Here is a 6000-nt window from a genome sequence, read left to right on the forward strand (position 1 = left end):
AATAGAGCTATTTGCTGCTGGAGACAGTGAGGGGCTGCATAAGACATCAGTTTAGCAAAGCTATGCTCCAGGTAATCTATATTGTGACTATTTTTAATGGCAGAGCTATACAGAGATGCCTGGAGGTGCCTTTTCTTTACTGCTTTTCCAGCACCAGTGATGGTTTTGTTGTGTTGTCTGTTAAGGAAAGCACCAACACTGCAGCCCCTGGAACAACTGAGACCAACAGAAGTGCTCAGGATTGTAAAGCTGGGCACCACTGGGCAGTGCTCAGATATTTCTAGTGCTTTAGTCTCGCTAGAAGAACTCTGATCTCAAAGTGCTCTCTGCATACCTGCTCTTTGTTTCCTGCGTGGCCAGTGGGGATAAGAAGAGTCAGTGGGTCAACCTTGTCTCGTAGCTGGTTTTTAATTGTTGAGGTATAGAACACAGGCTCTGTGCTGAAGATTTAAAAGAGGACGCTGTCAGCAGAAATGATGGGGACACATCAGGCAGATTACAGCATTGCTTTTTACTTAGAGGAAGGCAAAACTTGCTGGGATGTACAAATAATTGCTCCAGGACCAAGTGCTTGGAAATCAGCTGTCATCATCTATTAGAAATGTGAGATACTCTGACAGTAAAGGGTAAAGGCCGCTTTGAATCAAATAGCAGAAATTCTCTGAGGACCTCCTGGCAACATCCTTTCCAACCCAGCCATGAGGCTTTTGCCCTTTCATGATGAGTCAAAGCAAGACAGTGAAAAAGATGGGTCTGGACAGCTGTGAAATACATGCTGATTTAGTGATTTGTGATAGAAATATCCGGCTTGGTCTGTAGGAATGGAGATACCCGCTTCTTGGTTTATTTCAACCAAGAAAGAATTGGTATCAACCAAATGTTGGGGTACTTGGTAAAGCACATGAAGGTCTATAAATAAGGCTTTCAAGCCTGTACTAGGGGATCAGTGTTGAGAGCCTCTCTGAAATGCCTCTACATTAATATATGCACCATAGGGAATGAATAGGTGGAGTTAGGATGTGTGTCATTACAGAACTGTGACTTCATTGGGGTCATGGAAACATGGTGGGTTGACTGGAGTAAGTAGGCACAGACTCCATAAGGATGGGAAAGGATACCAAGGAAGAGTTGCCATTTATATGAGAGAATAATGTGCAGGGAGCTCTGCCTGGGGTCAGATCAGAAGCCAGTTGAGGGTCTGTTAAGTTATGATTAGTGTGGGTAGTTGGTAGTGCACGCAGTAGCTCTCATTATGGGTAATGCAGTAGATAAGGCCTTCCTTGAACTACTAGAAGAAGCTTCACGTTTGCAGGACATGGTCCTCACAGGGGATGTGTACAACATCATATCTGCCAGCAGGATAGAGTGCATTTAACAGCATCCTGGTATGGGGGATAGAAGAAGCAACACGGGTAAGTGCTTTGCTGGATGAAATCAGACATGGAAGAAATGGTCAGAGATGTGGAGGTAAAAGCAGGGAGAAGGCTGAGATACTCAGTGGCTTCTTGGTCTCTTTACAGATAAGGCTGGCCTTCAGAAATCATCTCAAAGATAACTTATCTTGCATGTAAATGAGCTCACAGGCACATGTGATAAATTAAAGTGAAGAAGCTTACAAAGCAGCTAGAAGTAACAGCTCTCCCAGCCTCTTCTAGTGAATGAGTCATAGCACATGGACTCAGGTCTATATCAAGTATCTCCAGAGAACACAGCAAGAAGTGCCGGCTAACATGTGCTGCCCCCAAAAAAAGCTGGCACTAATGAATTGGATGTTTGCCATCCAATGGTTTGTGCTGAAAAAAACTCCAAAACATGGAAAGAAATGATGTCAGTAACAACTGCAAGTGCCTTGTAAAGTCCAGTCCTTTGGTGATGATCATCTCTAGGTTTCTGAATGCTAATAAGAAATAAATGCTTTCATGATGGGAGTTGTTGGGCTTCTCTTCCAGTTATAGAGACTCCATTCTTGAAGGTATTTGACAGGCAAGTTCTCAGTAATTTGATTTAATTTCCAAATTAATCCAGATTCAAAGGTTACAACCTGCATTATTGGTTGGTTGGACCAGATGGCATCTAGAAATCTCTCACAACCTACAATATTCTGGAATTCACAAGCAAGGAGAACAGTTATAAATTGGCTATTCAAGTGTCAAATGAAGTCCTAAGTGGTTTCATTGCGAGGAATACAAGGCTGTGATGGACGTTGCTTTCTGTGTGTTTTTTTTCCCCCTGGTCTTGCCAACAAGACTGCACTCATGGCTCTTTTTGTGCCAGAGCCCTCCCCACACCAGTGTTCCTCATACAGTGTCAATGATGGTCTATGTCTATGGTCAATGATCTACAGCTCTCTCTTCACGAAACTTATCACACTTGAGAAGAGGTTGGCATGAGTTTCTCCCACTGTTAAAAACTGCAGTTATAACCGACTTAAAATTGATCTCTCTTTTCTTTCCTGGCATGGTGAGGAGCAATTAAAATACAACACTTCTGTAAATTGGTTTTTGTATAATTGGAAGCTTAAGGTCAGTGTATTTTTAATATAAACGATGCAGTCATCTTCATCTTTCCCTTTAACAGTAGGAAGGAGACTGCAAAACTATAGAGGGAAGATAAATGAGTTCTGAGGAACATTTGATTCAGAACTGGATGCTGCAAAAATTCTCCCTCGTTAAAGCTCTGCAGGTCTCCCACCAACTGACTCCTCTCAGGATAAAACAAGGACAGCCTCGTGTTTCACAAAGAGGTGAAAATCCCACCTCTCTTCTCAGACATCTGCTCATGGGTTCTAAGAATAGGGAGAAAATTTAAGTCAGGTGGAGGTGAGAACCTTACTTCTTTAAAGCAATGGATCCTGCAGATGCCACCAAGTGGTCTCTGGGCCGTGTAAGTGGCAAAGCATGTCTTCTTTTATTGCACAATAATCCTATGCTATCATGTCTTCCATAAGTCTCTCATGCTGATGTTTATGACTGTACTATATCCTCTTATGTTTCAGTTTTTCTATATTTAAAGAGGATAATTAAAGCTTCTATCTTATCCGCGGGTCCAAGCCCAAAGGTTATCTCAGCCAAAGTGGCTTAAAAATGGCATTTTCCAGGGTCATGATTTAGCGTTGGGTTGTTGGAGTTAGGGTAGGAGGGTTATGCTGAGGTTGGACTTGATGATCTTGAGGGTCTTTTCCAACCTGAGCTATTATATGATTCCATGACACACTGACACCACTATGTGTGTGTGGTCTGATTGTAGCAGTAATTATAGGAGGAAACTGGGTTCTTAGAGATCAGCAAAAGGGGCCCTGCCAGTGCGGTGAGGACAGCACTGGTGTGATACAGCCAGGACCCCATGGGTGCCCATTCTACTCTGCAGTGGGACTGCATAGAGTAAGATCTGGGCTGGTGTGCAAACTCAGTTATTGGGAATGTCCTAAAAATCAGTGGTGACACAGCCTTTGGAAAATATCAATGGCTGTTCTATTATTGGTACTTTATATGTTTTCCTCCGGAAAAGTGAGCTGATGCATAGCATTTGTCAGAACAGTTTGGTTCAGACCATAGCTGTCTCCAAGGGCAGCAGATTGATTGACAGAGATGCCTCTCTTACATCATTAAACATTTGCTTGCTCACCTCCCATCGCTGCATTAAGAACATCTTTTGTGTAGATCAAGACAGGGCCATTGGACACCCACAGATATTGGTCAGCTGCTGTAATGCCTTTATAAATAAAGCATTATTGACCAATGTGAGGGACAGGGTCATTGTAATGAGGACCCACAATGCTGCCTAGAGAGACAGTTGACATATCATGCCTTTCTGTGATTAAAATGCATTTGGATATTGCACTTAATGGATATTAGCTTTGGATCAGCCCCCAAAGTAGTCCAGCGGTTAGACCTGATGTATATTCCTTCCCACTGAATGATTCCATTTTATTTCTATAGTTCTAATTTAGTTTCTATTTAAATAACAATGCTGTCCCGTTGAAAGAAATGCCCATGGAGCAGCCACAGGGATCAGGAAGTGTCCTGGTTCAAGTGGTCATTCTGTTCAGCACAGGCTTGTTAGATCTAACTCTGCCTTGTTTGCACTATGTAGGATGATACAGCACTTGGATCTCCCGTCTGATCGGAATTAAATGCCTAATGGAATTAGAGCATATGGGAAGGAATCACAGCCATACCCCCTTTTCATTTCCTTCTCTACGAAGCTCACAGCCTGATGGTTTTTGGACTAACGCCACTTTGGTTTCAGAGTGAGATACTCCAGGGTTTGACATTTAATTTGAGCTGATCCTCTCTTTTTTTACCCTCTGTCAGAGAAAAGGACGGGCTTACTGCAGGAAAACATTTGCACTGCATAGAAAATATTCACACCCCACTGGCAGTGGAGTGAATCAGTAAGTTTTGTGGGAGTGAGGCTCCAACGCAGATTAGGGCTTGAGTGTGTGTGCGGAAGGATGATATTCTGGGCACTACAACCCCAGATCTATTGAGATGTAACAGCTCTTTTTCCTACCTGCTTAGAGAGGAAACACCATGAAATACATTCAGCCTTTGTGGTTTATCTCTCCAAAGCCAGAAAAAGCAAATGTTGGGATCTGATATATTGTTTTTATACAGGTTTATCTCATGGCTGCGTGATTCTTTATGTGGCTGTTCCTCACATTACCTGAAGCAGGTGGTGTTAATCTCATCTATCTCCATGTGTTTGTTTTCTGTATAAATCGGATCTCTTTGATATAGAGAGTGACAGATCATCCTCCTGGTGGACTTGACTTCTGAATATTCAGGTAACCCTCTAAAATAAACTAAATAAAGCCATCCTAGTAGTCCAACTCAGATTGAAATGGGGTGCCAGCAGCTAACAGCAGCAAGGTTTTTTTCTTGCTCTGCCTTTCAAGATTACCATCTGGGGCAGGAGAAGGACCATCTGCACCACCAACAAAGCCTCTACGGCCGGATTTGCTCTGCCACTCAGCTTAAGGACTGAAGATAGCAAAGGTGCTGGAAAAAGAGAATTGCTTCCAGCTGATGATTCAGAGCTCTGTTCCACCCTCCCAGGGAGACAGCTGTGCTGCCATGGATGTTCCTCTCTGTAATTTACATGCTGTGCTAATGGCAGCTCAGCAAAGACTCTGTCTGCTACTTGAGAGGCAAATAGGTTTTATTCTTTGGGAAGCAGCTTTGAATCCTCCTTCCCAGAAGAATAAATAAATAAATTATATACACACATATATAATGGCCACTGGAAATGGCTTATTCTGGCCCTGTCCACACAGGCTGAGGTGAAAGAGGTGGTATAAAATAAGTGGAGGTTGTGCTCAGTGTGTATTGAGGGCGGGCTGTGATTGTGAGGAAGGGGGTCTTCCTTGGATGGTGCTCTATGGGGCCAAGTGGTGTTCAGATCTCCTCCCACGTGGAGGCAATTGGAGCAAACAAGACGGCTGAGCAAGAGACAGCACGTGCTCTCTGGATGAGATCAGAATGCAGATATCGATGAGGCTGAGAAGAAACCTCTCCATACACTCCCAACTGTTGCAGCAGGTAACCACAGCAACCCCACAGCAATCATTGTAACCTGAGGAAATACCGCTCGAAATTACAGAATCATCGAATCCATAGGGTTGGAAAAAACCTCTAAGATCATCCAGTCCAATGTTCCACCTGTCACCAGCACTGCCCACTAACCATGTTCCTCAATGTCACCTCCATCCTTTCCTTAAACACCTCCAGGGTTGATGATCCCACCACCTCTATGGGCAGCCTGTGCCAACGTATCACCACTCCTTCTGAAAATACATGTTTCCTAAGATCCAATCTGAACCTCCTCTGGTGCAACTTGGGGCCGTAACCTCCCATCCTATTGCTGTTACCCAGGAGCAGAGACCAAAACCTCCCTGTCACAGCCTCCTTTCAGGACACCAGTGAAGCACGACCAGCAGTGAGATTGCTGGAAGCATTAGAGAAGACTCTGAACGGATGGGACAGTTGGATTTTGGCCTTT

Source organism: Coturnix japonica, chromosome 17 (genome assembly GCF_054131305.1).
Source record: "Coturnix japonica strain WE chromosome 17, WE-NBRP24, whole genome shotgun sequence".
Lineage (NCBI taxonomy): Eukaryota > Metazoa > Chordata > Aves > Galliformes > Phasianidae > Coturnix > Coturnix japonica.